At 39.5% G+C, this 20,035-nt stretch overlaps 7 non-coding genes across 7 annotated transcripts; all 7 read left to right on the forward strand.

The window, feature by feature from the left end:
- Positions 1-2,163: 2,163 nt before the first annotated feature.
- Positions 2,164-2,256, forward strand: TRNAI-UAU (transfer RNA isoleucine (anticodon UAU)). Its single transcript is given in 2 exon segments — positions 2,164-2,201; positions 2,221-2,256. It is a non-coding gene; the product is annotated as a tRNA-Ile (tRNA).
- A 1,710-nt stretch (positions 2,257-3,966) lies between these two features.
- TRNAI-UAU (transfer RNA isoleucine (anticodon UAU)) lies at positions 3,967-4,059 on the forward strand. Its single transcript is given in 2 exon segments — positions 3,967-4,004; positions 4,024-4,059. It is a non-coding gene; the product is annotated as a tRNA-Ile (tRNA).
- A 1,749-nt stretch (positions 4,060-5,808) lies between these two features.
- On the forward strand, positions 5,809-5,901 carry TRNAI-UAU (transfer RNA isoleucine (anticodon UAU)). The gene is given in 2 exon segments: positions 5,809-5,846; positions 5,866-5,901. It is a non-coding gene; the product is annotated as a tRNA-Ile (tRNA).
- Positions 5,902-14,405: 8,504 nt separating this feature from the next.
- Positions 14,406-14,498, forward strand: TRNAI-UAU (transfer RNA isoleucine (anticodon UAU)). The gene is given in 2 exon segments: positions 14,406-14,443; positions 14,463-14,498. It is a non-coding gene; the product is annotated as a tRNA-Ile (tRNA).
- Positions 14,499-16,209: 1,711 nt separating this feature from the next.
- On the forward strand, positions 16,210-16,302 carry TRNAI-UAU (transfer RNA isoleucine (anticodon UAU)). Its single transcript is given in 2 exon segments — positions 16,210-16,247; positions 16,267-16,302. It is a non-coding gene; the product is annotated as a tRNA-Ile (tRNA).
- Positions 16,303-18,011: 1,709 nt separating this feature from the next.
- Positions 18,012-18,104, forward strand: TRNAI-UAU (transfer RNA isoleucine (anticodon UAU)). Its single transcript is given in 2 exon segments — positions 18,012-18,049; positions 18,069-18,104. It is a non-coding gene; the product is annotated as a tRNA-Ile (tRNA).
- A 1,711-nt stretch (positions 18,105-19,815) lies between these two features.
- On the forward strand, positions 19,816-19,908 carry TRNAI-UAU (transfer RNA isoleucine (anticodon UAU)). Its single transcript is given in 2 exon segments — positions 19,816-19,853; positions 19,873-19,908. It is a non-coding gene; the product is annotated as a tRNA-Ile (tRNA).
- Positions 19,909-20,035: the final 127 nt, after the last annotated feature.

Raw genomic sequence — 20,035 nt, forward strand, 5'->3', positions numbered from 1 at the left:
AGACAGGGGGTCCAAGTTCCATATGGGGTGGAAGTCATTACAGCAAGTGTCTCATCACTAGAATTGATATTTTATCCTTGCTTCGACTGTAAAACAGTCTTGCAGTGTTTAGCTTGCAAAAAATGACCACAGAAGCTAAAATATGACATTTATTATGATAACATTGTTGTTGTTTTTTTTAAACATTTTCTATCACCGTGGACATCTTATTTAAGTACCATCTGGCATGCATGTTCCTTTGTTGCTCATCGTTCATCACCAAAAATTATTTTCTTTTTCAATTCTTATGACTGTACTGATTGCATTGAATAAAATCCACATCTAGCATAACCAATCAATGTTGCAAAGTGCTCCAGTGGCGCAGTTGGTCAGCACGCGGTACTTATAAGACAGTATCTGTTGAGCAATGCCAAGCTTGTGAGTTCAAGCCTCACCTGGAGCATCTTTGTAAACTGTTTTTTTTTCCTTTTCTTATGTCATTAGTCATTGATTATAAACTTGTAGCCTTAATATTTAATATGATATTACAAAGGATGGAAGAAAGAAAGAAAACACACAAACATGATTGTGCATTTAAGTTGTCAGCACACATCTGACTTGATTCAAATGCACTGCATATCTTCCTTCAGTCAGCCAACAAAACAGCAATGGAAAAGAATAACATACTGTTGGTAAAGCAGCTGCATCAAATTGATTTTCTGCAATATAGCATGATAATCCATACTGACAGCTCTGGATAGTACCAGCACATTTCTTGCTGGACTTGGTAATGCAAAGAACACAGTAAACAGCTTCAATTTTGTTTCAAAAATAAATAATTGACTATTAAAACCCTATCAGTCTTAAATAAGGACATCAGTAAGCACCACTGGCATAATGAATAAGGCACTGTTCTCCTAAGCCAGTGGTTGTGGGTTTAAGTCCCGTCTGAGTTGGAAGTCATTACAGCAAGTGTCTCATCACTAGAGTTTATATTTTATCCTTGCTTCAACTGTAAAACAGTCCTGCAGTGTTTAGCTTGTAAAAAATGACCACAGAAGCTAAAATATGACATTAATTATGATAACATTGTTGTTGTTGTTTTTTAAACCTTTTCTATCACAGTGGACAGCTTATTCAAGTGCCATCTGGCATGCATGTTCCTTTGTTGCTCATCATTCATCACCAAAAATGATTTTCTTTTTCAATTCTTATGACTGTACTGATTGTATTGAATAAAATCCACATCTAGCATAACCAATTAATGCTGCAAAGTGCTCCAGTGGCGCAATTGGTCAGCGCGCGAAACTTATAAGACAGTATCTGTTGAGCAATGCCAAGGTTGTGAGGTCAAGCCTCACCTGGAGCATCTTTGTATACTATTTTTTTTCCTTTTCTTATGTCATTAGTCATTGAATATAAAGTGCTACCTTAATATTTAATATGATATTACAAAGGATGGAAGAAAGAAAGAAAAAACACAAACATGATTGTGCATTTAAGTTGTCAGCACACATCTGCTTTGGTTCAAATGCACTGCATATCTTCCTTCAGTCAGCTAACAAAACAGCAATGGAAAAGATTAACATACTGTTGGTAAAGCAGTTGCATCAAATTGATTTTCTGCAATATAGCATGATAATCCATACTGACAGCTCTGGATAGTACCAGCACATTTCTTGCTGGACTTGGTAATGCAAAGAACACAGTAAACAGCTTCACTTTTTTCAAAAATAAATAATTGACTATTAAAAACCTATCAGTCTTAAATAAGGACATCAGTAAGCACCACTGGCATAATGGATAAGGCACTGTACTCCTAAGCCAGTGGTTGTGGGTTTAAGTCCCGTCTGAGTTGGAAGTCATTACAGCAAGTGTCTCATCACTAGAGTTGATATTTTATCCTTGCTTCAACTGTAAAACAGTCTTGCAGTGTTTAGCTTGTAAAAAATGACCACAGAAGCTAAAATATGACATTAATTATGATAACATTGTTGTTTTTGTTGTTGTTTTTTAAACCTTTTCTATCACTGTGGACAGCTTATTCAAGTGCCATTTGGCATGCATGTTCCTTTGTTGCTCATCATTCATCACCAAAAATGATTTTCTTTTTCAATTCTTATGACTGTACTGATTGTATTGAATAAAATCCACATCTAGCATAACCAATTAATGCTGCAAAGTGCTCCAGTGGCGCAATTGGTCAGCGCGCGGTATTTATAATACAGTATCTGTTGAGCAATGCCGAGGTTGTGAGTTCAAGCCTCACCTGAAGCATATTTGTATACTGTTTTTTTTTCCTTTTCTTAAGTCATTAGTCATTGATTATAAACTGCTACCTTAATATTTAATATGATATTACAAAGGATGGAAGAAAGAAAGAAAAAACACAAACATGATTGTGCATTTAAGTTGTCAGCACACATCTGCTTTGGTTCAAATGCACTGCATATCTTCCTTCAGTCAGCCAACAAAACAGCAATGGAAAAGATTAACATACTGTTGGTAAAGCAGTTGCATCAAATTGATTTTCTGCAATATAGCATGATAATCCATACTGACAGCTCTGGATAGTACCAGCACATTTCTTGCTGGACTTGGTAATGCAAAGAACACAGTCAACAGCTTCACTTTTTCCTCAAAAATAAATAATTGACTATTAAAAACCTAACAGTCTTAAATAAGAACATCAGTAAGCACCACTGGCATAATGGTTAAGTCACTGCCCTCCTAAGACAGGGGGTCCAAGTTCCATATGGGGTGGAAGTCATTACAGCAAGTGTCTCATCACTAGAATTGATATTTTATCCTTGCTTCGACTGTAAAACAGTCTTGCAGTGTTTAGCTTGCAAAAAATGACCACAGAAGCTAAAATATGACATTTATTATGATAACATTGTTGTTGTTTTTTTTAAACATTTTCTATCACCGTGGACATCTTATTTAAGTACCATCTGGCATGCATGTTCCTTTGATGCTCATCATTCATCACCAAAAATGATTTTCTTTTTCAATTCTTATGACTGTACTGATTGCATTGAATAAAATCCACATCTAGCATAACCAATCAATGTTGCAAAGTGCTCCAGTGGCGCAGTTGGTCAGCACGCGGTACTTATAAGACAGTATCTGTTGAGCAATGCCAAGGTTGTGAGTTCAAGCCTCACCTGGAGCATCTTTGTATACTGTTTTTTTTCCTTTTCTTATGTCATTAGTCATTGATTATAAACTTGTAGCCTTAATATTTAATATGATATTACAAAGGATGGAAGAAAGAAAGAAAACACACAAACATGATTGTGCATTTAAGTTGTCAGCACACATCTGCCTTGATTCAAATGCACTGCATATCTTCCTTCAGTCAGCCAACAAAACAGCAATGGAAAAGAATAACATACTGTTGGTAAAGCAGTTGCATCAAATTGATTTTCTGCAATATAGCATGATAATCCATACTGACAGCTCTGGATAGTACCAGCACATTTCTTGCTGGACTTGGTAATGCAAAGAACACAGTAAACAGCTTCAATTTTTTTTCAAAAATAAATAATTGACTATTAAAACCCTATCAGTCTTAAATAAGGACATCAGTAAGCACCACTGGCATAATGAATAAGGCACTGTTCTCCTAAGCCAGTGGTTGTGGGTTTAAGTCCCGTCTGAGTTGGAAGTCATTACAGCAAGTGTCTCATCACTAGAGTTTATATTTTATCCTTGCTTCAACTGTAAAACAGTCCTGCAGTGTTTAGCTTGTAAAAAATGACCACAGAAGCTAAAATATGACATTAATTATGATAACATTGTTGATGTTGTTTTTTAAACCTTTTCTATCACAGTGGACAGCTTATTCAAGTGCCATCTGGCATGCATGTTCCTTTGTTGCTCATCATTCATCACCAAAAATGATTTTCTTTTTCAATTCTTATGACTGTACTGATTGTATTGAATAAAATCCACATCTAGCATAACCAATTAATGCTAGAAAGTGCTCCAGTGGTGCAATTGGTCAGCGCGCGGTACTTATAATACAGTATCTGTTGAGCAATGCCGAGGTTGTGAGTTCAAGCCTCACCTGGAGCAGCTTTGTATAATGTTTTTTTTCCTTTTTTTATGTTATTAGTCATTGATTATAAACTGCTACCTTAATATTTAATATGATATTACAAAGGATGGAAGAAAGAAAGAAAGAAAGAAAGAAAGAAAGAAAGAAAGAAAGAAAAAACACAAACATGATTGTGCATTTAAGTTGTCAGCACACATCTGCTTTGGTTCAAATGCATTGCATATCTTCCTTCAGTCAGCCAACAAAACAGCAATGGAAAAGATTAACATACTGTTGGTAAAGCAGTTGCATCAAATTGATTTTCTGCAATATAGCATGATAATCCATACTGACAGCTCTGGATAGTACCAGCACATTTCTTGCTGGACTTGGTAATGCAAAGAACACAGTAAACAGCTTCACTTTTTTTCAAAAATAAATAATTGACTATTAAAAACCTATCAGTCTTAAATAAGTACATCAGTAAGCACCACTGGCATAACGGATAAGGCACTGTTCTCCTAAGCCAGTGGTTGTGGGTTTAAGTCCCGTCTGAGTTGGAAGTCATTACAGCAAGTGTCTCATCACTAGAGTTGATATTTTATCCTTGCTTCAACTGTAAAACAGTCTTGCAGTGTTTAGCTTGTAAAAAATGACCACAGAAGCTAAAATATGACATTTATTATGATAACATTGTTGTTGTTGTTTTTTAAACCTTTTCTATCACCGTGGACAGCTTATTCAAGTGCCATCTGGCATGCATGTTCCTTTGTTGCTCATCATTCATCACCAAAAATGATTTTCTTTTTCAATTCTTACGAATGTACTGATTGTATTGAATAAAATCCACATCTAGCATAACCAATTAATGCTGCAAAGTGCTCCAGTGGCGCAATTGGTCAGCACGTGAAACTTATAAGACAGTATCTGTTAAGCAATGCCAAGGTTGTGAGGTCAAGCCTCACCTGGAGCATCTTTGTATACTGTTTTTTTTCCTTTTCTTATGTCATTAGTCATTGATTATAAACTGCTACCTTAATATTTAATATGATATTACAAAGGATGGAAGAAAGAAAGAAAAAACACAAACATGATTGTGCATTTAAGTTGTCAGCACACATCTGCTTTGGTTCAAATGCACTGCATATCTTCCTTCAGTCAGCTAACAAAACAGCAATGGAAAAGATTAACATACTGTTGGTAAAGCAGTTGCATCAAATTGATTTTCTGCAATATAGCATGATAATCTATACTGACAGCTCTGGATAGTACCAGCACATTTCTTGCTGGACTTGGTAATGCAAAGAACACAGTAAACAGCTTCAATTTTTCCCCAAAAATAAATAATTGACTATTAAAAACCTATCAGTCTTAAATAAGGACATCAGTAAGCACCACTGGCATAATGGATAAGGCACTGTTCTCCTAAGCCAGTGGTTGTGGGTTTAAGTCCCGTATGAGTTGGAAGTCATTACAGCAAGTGTCTCATCACTAGAGTTTATATTTTATCCTTGCTTCAACTGTAAAACAGTCTTGCAGTGTTTAACTTGTAAAAAATGACCACGGAAGCTAAAATATGACATTAATTATGATAACATTGTTGTTGTTGTTGTTTTTTAAACCTTTTCTATCACAGTGGACAGCTTATTCAAGTGCCATCTGGCATGCATGTTCCTTTGTTGCTCATCATTCATCACCAAAAATTATTTTCTTTTTCAATTCTTATGACTGTACTGATTGTATTGAATAAAATACACATCTAGAATAACCAATTAATGCTGCAAAGTGCTCCAGTGGCGCAATTGGTCAGCGCGCGGTACTTATAAAACAGTATCTGTTGAGCAATGCCGAGGTTGTGAGTTCAAGCCTCACCTGGAGCAGCTTTGTATAATGTTTTTTTTTCCTTTTTTTTATGTCATTAGTCATTGATTATAAACTGCTACCTTAATATTTAATATGATATTACAAAGGATGGAAGAAAGAAAGAAAGAAAGAAAGAAAGAAAGAAAGAATGAAAGAAAGAAAAAACACAAACATGATTGTGCATTTAAGTTGTCAGCACACATCTGCTTTGGTTCAAATGCATTGCATATCTTCCTTCAGTCAGCCAACAAAACAGCAATGGAAAAGATTAACATACTGTTGGTAAAGCAGTTGCATCAAATTGATTTTCTGCAATATAGCATGATAATCCATACTGACAGCTCTGGATAGTACCAGCACATTTCTTGCTGGACTTGGTAATGCAAAGAACACAGTAAACAGCTTCACTTTTTCATCAAAAATAAATAATTGACTATTAAAAACCTAACAGTCTTAAATTAGGACATCAGTGAGCACCACTGGCACAATGGATAAGGCACTGTACTCCTAAGCCAGTGGTTGTGGGTTTAAGTCCCATCTGAGTTGGAAGTCATTACAGCAAGTGTCTCATCACTAGAGTTGATATTTTATCCTTGCTTCAACTGTAAAACAGTCTTGCAGTATTTAGCTTGTAAAAAATGACCACAGAAGCTAAAATATGACATTAATTATGATAACATTGTTGTTGTTGTTTTTTAAACCTTTTCTATCACCGTGGACAGCTTATTCAAGTGCCATCTGGCATGCATGTTCCTTTGTTGCTCATCATTCATAACCAAAAATGATTTTCTTTTTCAATTCTTATGACTGTACTGATTGTATTGAATAAAATCCACATCTAGCATAACCAATCAATGCTGCAAAGAGCTCCAGTGGCGCAATTGGTCAGCATGAGGTACTTATAAGACAGTATCTGTTGAGCAATGCCGAGGTTGTAAGTTCAAGCCTCACCTGGAGCATCTTATGTCATTAGTCATTGATTATAAACTGCTACCTTAATATTTAATATGATATTACAAAGGATGGAAGAAAGAAAGAAAAAACACAAACATGATTGTTAGAGATGAGCGCCTGAAATTTTTCGGGTTTTGTGTTTTGGTTTTGGGTTCGGTTCCGCGGCCGTGTTTTGGGTTCGAACGCGTTTTGGCAAAACCTCACCGAATTTTTTTTGTCGGATTCGGGTGTGTTTTGGATTCGGGTGTTTTTTTAAAAAAACACTAAAAAACAGCTTAAATCATAGAATTTGGGGGTCATTTTGATCCCAAAGTATTATTAACCTCAAAAACCATAATTTACACTCATTTTCAGTCTATTCTGAATACCTCACACCTCATAATATTATTTTTAGTCCTAAAATTTGCACCGAGGTCGCTGTGTGAGTAAGATAAGCGACCCTAGTGGCCGACACAAACACCGGGCCCATCTAGGAGTGGCACTGCAGTGTCACGCAGGATGTCCCTTCCAAAAAACCCTCCCCAAACAGCACATGACGCAAAGAAAAAAAGAGGCGCAATGAGGTAGCTGTGTGAGTAAGATTAGCGACCCTAGTGGCCGACACAAACACCGGGCCCATCTAGGAGTGGCACTGCAGTGTCACGCAGGATGGCCCTTCCAAAAAACCCTCCCCAAACAGCACATGACGCAAAGAAAAAAAGAGGCGCAATGAGGTAGCTGTGTGAGTAAGATTAGCGACCCTAGTGGCCGACACAAACACCGGGCCCATCTAGGAGTGGCACTGCAGTGTCACGCAGGATGTCCCTTCCAAAAAACCCTCCCCAAACAGCACATGACGCAAAGAAAAAAAGAGGCGCAATGAGGTAGCTGTGTGAGTAAGATTAGCGACCCTAGTGGCCGACACAAACACCGGGCCCATCTAGGAGTGGCACTGCAGTGTCACGCAGGATGTCCCTTCCAAAAAACCCTCCCCAAACAGCACATGACGCAAAGAAAAAAAGAGGCGCAATGAGGTAGCTGACTGTGTGAGTAAGATTAGCGACCCTAGTGGCCGACACAAACACCGGGCCCATTTAGGAGTGGCACTGCAGTGTCACGCAGGATGTCTCTTCCAAAAAACCCTCCCCAATCAGCACATGATGCAAAGAAAAAGAAAAGAAAAAAGAGGTGCATGATGGAATTGTCCTTGGGCCCTCCCACCCACCCTTATGTTGTATAAACAAAACAGGACATGCACACTTTAACCAACCCATCATTTCAGTGACAGGGTCTGCCACACGACTGTGACTGATATGACGGGTTGGTTTGGACCCCCCCCAAAAAAGAAGCAATTAATCTCTCCTTGCACAAACTGGCTCTACAGAGGCAAGATGTCCACCTCATCATCACCCTCCGATATATCACCGTGTACATCCCCCTCCTCACAGATTATCAATTCGTCCCCACTGGAATCCACCATCTCAGCTCCCTGTGTACTTTGTGGAGGCAATTGCTGCTGGTCAATGTCTCCGCGGAGGAATTGATTATAATTCATTTTAATGAACATCATCTTCTCCACATTTTCTGGATGTAACCTCGTACGCCGATTGCTGACAAGGTGAGCGGCGGCACTAAACACTCTTTCGGAGTACACACTTGTGGGAGGGCAACTTAGGTAGAATAAAGCCAGTTTGTGCAAGGGCCTCCAAATTGCCTCTTTTTCCTGCCAGTATAAGTACGGACTGTGTGACGTGCCTACTTGGATGCGGTCACTCATATAATCCTCCACCATTCTATCAATGTTGAGAGAATCATATGCAGTGACAGTAGACGACATGTCCGTAATCGTTGTCAGGTCCTTCAGTCCGGACCAGATGTCAGCATCAGCAGTCGCTCCAGACTGCCCTGCATCACCGCCAGCGGGTGGGCTCGGAATTCTGAGCCTTTTCCTCGCACCCCCAGTTGCGGGAGAATGTGAAGGAGGAGATGTTGACAGGTCGCGTTCCGCTTGACTTGACAATTTTGTCACCAGCAGGTCTTTCAACCCCTGCAGACTTGTGTCTGCCGGAAAGAGAGATCCAAGGTAGGCTTTAAATCTAGGATCGAGCACGGTGGCCAAAATGTAGTGCTCTGATTTCAACAGATTGACCACCCGTGAATCCTTGTTAAGCGAATTAAGGGCTCCATCCACAAGTCCCACATGCCTAGCGGAATCGCTCCGTGTTAGCTCCTCCTTCAATGTCTCCAGCTTCTTCTGCAAAAGCCTGATGAGGGGAATGACCTGACTCAGGCTGGCAGTGTCTGAACTGACTTCACGTGTGGCAAGTTCAAAGGGCATCAGAACCTTGCACAACGTTGAAATCATTCTCCACTGCGCTTGAGACAGGTGCATTCCACCTACTATATCGTGCTCAATTGTATAGGCTTGAATGGCCTTTTGCTGCTCCTCCAACCTCTGAAGCATATAGAGGGTTGAATTCCACCTCGTTACCACTTCTTGCTTCAGATGATGGCAGGGCAGGTTCAGTAGTTTTTGGTGGTGCTCCAGTCTTCTGTACGTGGTGCCTGTACGCCGAAAGTGTCCCGCAATTCTTCTGGCCACCGACAGCATCTCTTGCACGCCCCTGTCGTTTTTTAAAAAATTCTGCACCACCAAATTCAAGGTATGTGCAAAACATTGGACGTGCTGGAATTTGCCCATATTTAATGCACACACAATATTGCTGGCGTTGTCCGATGCCACAAATCCACAGGAGAGTCCAATTGGGGTAAGCCATTCCGCGATGATCTTCCTCAGTTGCCGTAAGAGGTTTTCAGCTGTGTGCGTATTCTGGAAAGCGGTGATACAAAGCGTAGCCTGCCTAGGAAAGAGATGCGAGATGCTGCTACTGGTGCCGCCGCTGCTGTTCTTGCGGCGGGAGTCCATACATCTACCCAGTGGGCTGTCACAGTCATATAGTCCTGACCCTGCCCTGCTCCACTTGTCCACATGTCCGTGGTTAAGTGGACATTGGGTACAACTGCATTTTTTAGGACACTGGTGAGTCTTTTTCTGACGTCCGTGTACATTCTCGGTATCGCCTGCCTAGAGAAGTGGAACCTAGATGGTATTTGGTAACGGGGGCACACTGCCTCAATAAATTGTCTAGTTCCCTGTGAACTAACGGCGGATACCGGACGCACGTCTAACACCAACATAGTTGTCAAGGCCTCAGTTATCCGCTTTGCAGCAGGATGACTGCTGTGATATTTCATCTTCCTCGCAAAGGACTGTTGAACAGTCAATTGCTTACTGGAAGTAGTACAAGTGGGCTTCCGACTTCCCCTCTGGGATGACCATCGACTCCCAGCAGCAACAACAGCAGCGCCAGCAGCAGTAGGCGTTACACGCAAGGATGCATCGGAGGAATCCCAGGCAGGAGAGGACTCGTCAGAATTGCCAGTGACATGGCCTGCAGGACTATTGGCATTCCTGGGGAAGGAGGAAATTGACACTGAGGGAGTTGGTGGGGTGGTTTGCGTGAGCTTGGTTACAAGAGGAAGGGATTTACTGGTCAGTGGACTGCTTCCGCTGTCACCCAAAGTTTTTGAACTTGTCACTGACTTATTATGAATGCGCTGCAGGTGACGTATAAGGGAGGATGTTCCGAGGTGGTTAACGTCCTTACCCCTACTTATTACAGCTTGACAAAGGGAACACACGGCTTGACACCTGTTGTCCGCATTTCTGGTGAAATACCTCCACACCGAAGAGCTGATTTTTTTGGTATTTTCACCTGGCATGTCAACGGCCATATTCCTCCCACGGACAACAGGTGTCTCCCTGGGTGCCTGACTTAAACAAACCACCTCACCATCAGAATCCTCCTGGTCAATTTCCTCCCCAGCGCCAGCAACACCCATATCCTCCTCATCCTGGTGTACTTCAACACTGACATCTTCAATCTGACTATCAGGAACTGGACTGCGGGTGCTCCTTCCAGCACTTGCAGGGGGCGTGCAAATGGTGGAAGGCGCATGCTCTTCACGTCCAGTGTTGGGAAGGTCAGGCATCGCAACCGACACAATTGGACTCTCCTTGTGGATTTGGGATTTCGAAGAATGCACAGTTCTTTGCTGTGCTGCTTTTGCCAGCTTGAGTCTTTTCATTTTTCTAGCGAGAGGCTGAGTGCTTCCATCCTCATGTGAAGCTGAACCACTAGCCATGAACATAGGCCAGGGCCTCAGCCGTTCCTTGCCACTCCGTGTCGTAAATGGCATATTGGCAAGTTTACGCTTCTCCTCCGACAATTTTATTTTAGGTTTTGGAGTCCTTTTTTTTCTGATATTTGGTGTTTTGGATTTGACATGCTCTGTACTATGACATTGGGCATCGGCCTTGGCAGACGACGTTGCTGGCATTTCATCGTCTCGGCCATGACTAGTGGCAGCAGCTTCAGCACGAGGTGGAAGTGGATCTTGATCTTTCCCTAATTTTGGAACCTCAACATTTTTGTTCTCCATATTTTAATAGGCACAACTAAAAGGCACCTCAGGTAAACAATGGAGATGGATACTAGTATACAATTATGGACTGCCTGCCGAGTGCAGACACAGAGGTAGCCACAGCCGTGAACTACCGTACTGTACTGTGTCTGCTGCTAATATAGACTGGTTGATAAAGAGATGTCTATGTAACTATGTATGTATAAAGAAGAAAGAAAAAAAACCCACGGTTAGGTGGTATACAATTATGGACGGACTGCCTGCCGAGTGCAGACACAGAGGTAGCCACAGCCGTGAACTACCGTACTGTACTGTGTCTGCTGCTAATAATATAGACTGGTTGATAAAGAGATGTCGTAGTAGTATGTATGTATAAAGAAGAAAGAAAAAAAAAACACGGTTAGGTGGTATACAATTATGGACGGACTGCCTGCCGAGTGCAGACACAGAGGTAGCCACAGCCGTGAACTACCGTACTGTACTGTGTCTGCTGCTAATATAGACTGGTTGATAAAGAGATGTCTATGTAACTATGTATGTATAAAGAAGAAAGAAAAAAAAACCACGGTTAGGTGGTATACAATTATGGACGGACTGCCTGCCGAGTGCAGACACAGAGGTAGCCACAGCCGTGAACTACCGTACTGTACTGTGTCTGCTGCTAATATAGACTGGTTGATAAAGAGATGTCTATGTAACTATGTATGTATAAAGAAGAAAGAAAAAAAAACCACGGTTAGGTGGTATACAATTATGGACGGACTGCCTGCCGAGTGCAGACACAGAGGTAGCCACAGCCGTGAACTACCGTACTGTACTGTGTCTGCTGCTAATATAGACTGGTTGATAAAGAGATGTCGTAGTAGTATGTATGTATAAAGAAGAAAAAAAAACCACGGTTAGGTGGTATACAATTATGGACGGACTGCCTGCCGAGTGCAGACACAGAGGTAGCCACAGCCGTGAACTACCGTACTGTGTCTGCTGCGACTGGATGATAAATGATATAAAAAATATATATATATCACTACTGCAGCCGGACAGGTATATATTATATATTATATAATGACGGACCTGCTGGACACTGTCTGTCAGCAGAATGAGTTTTATTTTTATAGAATAAAAAAAACAACAACACACAAGTGAAGTCACACGACGAGTGTTTAACTTTTTCAGGCAATCACAATATAAGTATACTACTAACTATACTGGTGGTCAGTGTGGTCAGGTCACTGGTCAGTCACACTGGTAGTGGCACTCCTGCAGCAAAAGTGTGCACTGTTTAATTTTAATATAATATTATGTACTCCTGGCTCCTGCTATAACCTATAACTGGCACTGCAGTGCTCCCCAGTCTCCCCCACAATTATAAGCTGTGTGAGCTGAGCAGTCAGACAGATATATAATATATATAGATGATGCAGCACACTGGGCTGAGCCTGAGCAGTGCACACAGATATGGTATGTGACTGAGTCACTGTGTGTATCGCTTTTTTCAGGCAGAGAACGGATATATTAAATAAACTGCACTGTCTGGTGGTCACTCACTATATAATATTATGTACTCCTGGCTCCTGCTATAACCTATAACTGGCACTGCAGTGCTCCCCAGTCTCCCCCACAATTATAAGCTGTGTGAGCTGAGCAGTCAGACAGATATATAATATATATAGATGATGCAGCACACTGGGCTGAGCCTGAGCAGTGCACACAGATATGGTATGTGACTGAGTCACTGTGTGTATCACTTTTTTCAGGCAGAGAACGGATATATTAAATAAACTGCACTGTCTGGTGGTCACTCACTATATAATATTATGTACTCCTGGCTCCTGCTATAACCTATAACTGGCACTGCAGTGCTCCCCAGTCTCCCCCACAATTATAAGCTGTGTGAGCTGAGCAGTCAGACAGATATATAATATATATAGATGATGCAGCACACTGGGCTGAGCCTGAGCAGTGCACACAGATATGGTATGTGACTGAGTCACTGTGTGTATCGCTTTTTTCAGGCAGAGAACGGATATATTAAATAAACTGCACTGTCTGGTGGTCACTCACTAGTAAACTCTCTGCACTCTCTACACTTCTACAGTACTCCTCCTACTCCTAAGCTCCAGTAAATCTCTCTCTCTTATAATCTAAATGGAGAGGACGCCAGCCACGTCCTCTCCCTATCAATCTCAATGCACGTGTGAAAATGGCGGCGACGCGCGGCTCCTTATATAGAATCCGAGTCTCGCGATAGAATCCGTGCCTCGCGAGAATCCGACAGCGTCATGATGACGTTCGGGCGCGCTCGGGTTAACCGAGCAAGGCGGGAAGATCCGAGTCGCTCGGATCCGTGTAAAAAAAGCTGAAGTTCGGGCGGGTTCGGATTCCGAGGAACCGAACCCGCTCATCTCTAATGATTGTGCATTTAAGTTGTCAGCACACATCTGCTTTGGTTCAAATGCACGGCATATCTTCCTTCAGTCAGCCAACAAAACAGCAATGGAAAAGATTAACATACTGTTGGTAAAGCAGTTGCATCAAATTGATTTTCTGCAATATAGCATGATAATCCATACTTACAGCTCTGGATAGTACCAGCACATTTCTTGCTGGACTTGGTAATGCAAAGAACACAGTAAACAGCTTCACTTTTTTTCAAAAATAAATAATTGACTATTAAAAACCTAACAGTCTTAAATAAGGACATCAGTAAGCACCACTGGCATAATGGATAAGGCACTGTTCTCCTAAGCCAGTGGTTGTGGGTTTAAGTCCCGTCTGAGTTGGAAGTCATTACAGCAAGTGTCTCATCACTAGAGTTGATATTTTATCCTTGCTTCAACTGTAAAACAGTCTTGCAGTGTTTAGCTTGTAAAAAATGACCACAGAAGCTTAAATATGACATTAATTAGGATAACATTGTTGTTGTTGTTTTTTAAACCTTTTCTATCACAGTGGACAGCTTATTCAAGTGCCATCTGGCATGCATGTGCCTTTGTTGCTCATCATTCATCACCAAAAATGATTTTCTTTTTCAATTCTTATGACTGTACTGATTGTATTGAATAAAATCCACATCTAGCATAACCAATTAATGCTGCAAAGTGCTCCAGTGGCGCAATTGGTCAGCGCGCGGTACTTATAAGACAGTATCTGTTGAGCAATGCCGAGGTTGTGAGTTCAAGCCTCACTTGGAGCAGCTTTGTCTAATGTTTTTTTTTCCTTTTTTTATGTCATTAGTCATTGATTATAAACTGCTACCTTAATATTTAATATGATATTACAAAGGATGGAAGAAAGAAAGAAAAAACACAAACATGATTGTGCATTTAAGTTGTCAGCACACATCTGCTTTGGTTCAAATGCACTGCATATCTTCCTTCAGTCAGCCAACAAAACAGCAATGGAAAAGATTAACATACTGTTGGTAAAGCAGTTGCATCAAATTGATTTTCTGCCATATAGCATGATAATCCATACTGACAGCTCTGGATAGTACCAGCACATTTCTTGCTGGACTTGGTAATGCAAAGAACACAGTCAACAGCTTCACTTTTTCCTCAAAAATAAATAATTGACTATTAAAAACCTAACAGTCTTAAATAAGAACATCAGTAAGCACCACTGGCATAATGGATAAGTCACTGCCCTCCTAAGACAGGGGGTCCAAGTTCCATATGGGGTGGAAGTCATTACAGCAAGTGTCTCATCACTAGAATTGATATTTTATCCTTGCTTCGACTGTAAAACAGTCTTGCAGTGTTTAGCTTGCAAAAAATGACCACAGAAGCTAAAAAATGACATTTATTATGATAACATTGTTGTTGTTTTTTTTTAAACATTTTCTATCACCGTGGACATCTTATTTAAGTACCATCTGGCATGCATGTTCCTTTGTTGCTCATCATTCATCACCAAAAATGATTTTCTTTTTCAATTCTTATGACTGTACTGATTGCATTGAATAAAATCCACATCTAGCATAACCAATCAATGTTGCAAAGTGCTCCAGTGGCGCAGTTGGTCAGCACGCGGTACTTATAAGACAGTATCTGTTGAGCAATGTCAAGGTTGTGAGTTCAAGCCTCACCTGGAGCATCTTTGTATACTGTTTTTTTTCCTTTTCTTATGTCATTAGTCATTGATTATAAACTTGTAGCCTTAATATTTAATATGATATTACAAAGGATGGAAGAAAGAAAGAAAACACACAAACATGATTGTGCATTTAAGTTGTCAGCACACATCTGCTTTGATTCAAATGCACTGCATATCTTCCTTCAGTCAGCCAACAAAACAGCAATGGAAAAGAATAACATACTGTTGGTAAAGCAGTTGCATCAAATTGATTTTCTGCAATATAGCATGATAATCCATACTGACAGCTCTGGATAGTACCAGCACATTTCTTGCTGGACTTGGTAATGCAAAGAACACAGTAAACAGCTTAAATTTTTTTTCAAAAATAAATAGTTGACTATTAAAACACTATCAGTCTTAAATAAGGACATCAGTAAGCACCACTGGCATAATGAATAAGGCACTGTTCTCCTAAGCCAGTGGTTGTGGGTTTAAGTCCCGTCTGAGTTGGAAGTCATTACAGAAAGTGTCTCATCACTAGAGTTTATATTTTATCCTTGCTTCAACTGTAAAACAGTCCTGCAGTGTTTAGCTTGTAAAAAATGACCACAGAAGCTAAAATATGACATTAATTATGATAACATTGTTGTTGTTGTTTTTTAAACCTTTTCTATCACAGTGGACAGCTTATTCAAGTGCCATCTGGCATGGATGTTCCTTTGTTGCTCATCATTCATCACCAAAAATTATTTTCTTTTTCAATTCTTATGACTGTACTGATTGTATTGAATAAAATCCACATCTAGCATAACCAATTAACGCTGCAAAGTGCTCCAGTGGCGCAATTGGTCAGCGCGCGGTACTTATAATACAGTATCTGTTGAGCAATGCCGAGGTTGTGAGTTCAAGCCTCACCTTGAGCAGCTTTGTATAATGTTTTTTTTTTCCTTTTCTTATGTCATTAGTCATTGATTATAAACTGCTACCTTAATATTTAATATGATATTACAAAGGATGGAAGAAAGAAAGAAAAAACACAAACATGATTGTGCATTTAAGTTGTCAGCACACATCTGCTTTGGTTCAAATGCACTGCATATCTTCCTTCAGTCAGCCAACAAAACAGCAATGGAAAAGATTAACATACTGTTGGTAAAGCAGTTGCATCAAATTGATTTTCTGCAATATAGCATGATAATCCATACTGACAGCTCTGGATAGCACCAGCACATTTCTTGCTGGACTTGGTAATGCAAAGAACACAGTAAACAGCTTCACATTTTTTCAAAAATAAATAATTGACTATTAAAAACCTATCAGTCTTAAATAAGAACATCAGTAAGCACCACTGGCATAATGGATAAGTCACTGCCCTCCTAAGACAGGGGGTCCAAGTTCCATATGGGGTGGAAGTCATTACAGCAAGTGTCTCATCACTAGAATTGATATTTTATCCTTGCTTCAACTGTAAAACAGTCTTGCAGTGTTTAGCTTGCAAAAAATGACCACAGAAGCTATAAAATGACATTTATTATGATAACATTGTTGTTGTTTTTTTTAAACATTTTCTATCACCGTGGACATCTTATTTAAGTACCATCTGGCATGCATGTTCCTTTGTTGCTCATCATTCATCACCAAAAATGATTTTCTTTTTCAATTCTTATGACTGTACTGATTGCATTGAATAAAATCCACATCTAGCATAACCAATCAATGTTGCAAAGTGCTCCAGTGGTGCAGTAGGTCAGCACGCGGTACTTATAAGACAGTATCTGTTGAGCAATGCCAAGGTTGTGAGTTCAAGCCTCACCTGGAGCATCTTTGTACACTGTTTTTTTTCCTTTTCTAATGTCATTAGTCATTGATTATAAACTTGTAGCCTTAATATTTAATATGATTTTACAAAGGATGGAAGAAAGAAAGAAAACACACAAACATGATTGTGCATTTAAGTTGTCAGCACACATCTGCTTTGATTCAAATGCACTGCATATCTTCCTTCAGTCAGCCAACAAAACAGCAATGGAAAAGAATAACATACTGTTGGTAAAGCAGTTGCATCAAATTGATTTTCTGCAATATAGCATGATAATCCATACTGACAGCTCTGGATAGTACCAGCACATTTCTTGCTGGACTTGGTAATGCAAAGAACACAGTAAACAGCTTCACTTTTTTTTAAAAATAAATAATTGACTATTAAAAACCTAACAGTCTTAAATAAGGACATCAGTGAGCACCACTGGAATAATGGATAAGGCACTGTTCTCCTAAGCCAGTGGTTGTGGGTTTAAGTCCCGTCTGAGTTGGAAGTCATTACAGCAAGTGTCTCATCAGTAGAGTTGATATTTTATCCTTGCTTCAACTGTAAAACAGTCTTGCAGTGTTTAGCTTGTAAAAAGTGACCACAGAAGCTAAAATATGACATTAATTATGATAACATTGTTGCTGTTGTTTTTTAAACCTTTTCTATCACCGTGGACAGCTTATTCAAGTGCCATCTGGCATGCATGTTCCTTTGTTGCTCATCATTCATCACCAAAAATGATTTTCTTTTTCAATTCTTATGACTGTACTGATTGTATTGAATAAAATCCACATCTAGCATAACTAATTAATGCTGCAAAGTGCTCCAGTGGCGCAATTGGTCAGCGCGCGGTACTTATAAGACAGTATCTGTTGAGCAATGCCGAGGTTGTGAGTTCAAGCCTCACTTGGAGCAGCTTTGTCTAATGTTTTTTTTTCCTTTTTTTATGTCATTAGTCATTGATTATAAACTGCTACCTTAATATTTAATATGATATTACAAAGGATGGAAGAAAGAAAGAAAAAACACAAACATGATTGTGCATTTAAGTTGTCAGCACACATCTGCTTTGGTTCAAATGCACTGCATATCTTCCTTCAGTCAGCCAACAAAACAGCAATTGAAAAGATTAACATACTGTTGGTAAAGCAGTTGCATCAAATTGATTTTCTGCAATATAGCATGATAATCCATACTGACAGCTCTGGATAGTACCAGCACATTTCTTGCTGGACTTGGTAATGCAAAGAACACAGTTAACAGCTTCACTTTTTCCTCAAAAATAAATAATTGACTATTAAAAACCTAACAGTCTTAAATAAGAACATCAGTAAGCACCACTGGCATAATGGATAAGTCACTGCCCTCCTAAGACAGGGGGTCCAAGTTCCATATGGGGTGGAAGTCATTACAGCAAGTGTCTCATCACTAGAATTGATATTTTATCCTTGCTTCGACTGTAAAACAGTCTTGCAGTGTTTAGCTTGCAAAAAATGACCACAGAAGCTAAAAAATGACATTTATTATGATAACATTGTTGTTGTTTTTTTTTAAACATTTTCTATCACCGTGGACATCTTATTTAAGTACCATCTGGCATGCATGTTCCTTTGTTGCTCATCATTCATCACCAAAAATGATTTTCTTTTTCAATTCTTATGACTGTACTGATTGCATTGAATAAAATCCACATCTAGCATAACCAATCAATGTTGCAAAGTGCTCCAGTGGCGCAGTTGGTCAGCACGCGGTACTTATAAGACAGTATCTGTTGAGCAATGTCAAGGTTGTGAGTTCAAGCCTCACCTGGAGCATCTTTGTATACTGTTTTTTTTCCTTTTCTTATGTCATTAGTCATTGATTATAAACTTGTAGCCTTAATATTTAATATGATATTACAAAGGATGGAAGAAAGAAAGAAAACACACAAACATGATTGTGCATTTAAGTTGTCAGCACACATCTGCTTTGATTCAAATGCACTGCATATCTTCCTTCAGTCAGCCAACAAAACAGCAATGGAAAAGAATAACATACTGTTGGTAAAGCAGTTGCATCAAATTGATTTTCTGCAATATAGCATGATAATCCATACTGACAGCTCTGGATAGTACCAGCACATTTCTTGCTGGACTTGGTAATGCAAAGAACACAGTAAACAGCTTAAATTTTTTTTCAAAAATAAATAGTTGACTATTAAAACCCTATCAGTCTTAAATAAGGACATCAGTAAGCACCACTGGCATAATGGATAAGGCACTGTTCTCCTAAGCCAGTGGTTGTGGGTTTAAGTCCCGTCTGAGTTGGAAGTCATTACAGAAAGTGTCTCATCACTAGAGTTTATATTTTATCCTTGCTTCAACTGTAAAACAGTCCTGCAGTGTTTAGCTTGTAAAAAATGACCACAGAAGCTAAAATATGACATTAATTATGATAACATTGTTGTTGTTGTTTTTTAAACCTTTTCTATCACAGTGGACAGCTTATTCAAGTGCCATCTGGCATGGATGTTCCTTTGTTGCTCATCATTCATCACCAAAAATTATTTTCTTTTTCAATTCTTATGACTGTACTGATTGTATTGAATAAAATCCACATCTAGCATAACCAATTAACGCTGCAAAGTGCTCCAGTGGCGCAATTGGTCAGCGCGCGGTACTTATAATACAGTATCTGTTGAGCAATGCCGAGGTTGTGAGTTCAAGCCTCACCTTGAGCAGCTTTGTATAATGTTTTTTTTTTCCTTTTTTTATGTCATTAGTCATTGATTATAAACTGCTACCTTAATATTTAATATGCTATTACAAAGGATGGAAGAAAGAAAGAAAACACACATACATGATTGT

This window comes from Pseudophryne corroboree, unplaced genomic scaffold (assembly GCF_028390025.1).
Source record: "Pseudophryne corroboree isolate aPseCor3 unplaced genomic scaffold, aPseCor3.hap2 scaffold_897, whole genome shotgun sequence".
Lineage (NCBI taxonomy): Eukaryota > Metazoa > Chordata > Amphibia > Anura > Myobatrachidae > Pseudophryne > Pseudophryne corroboree.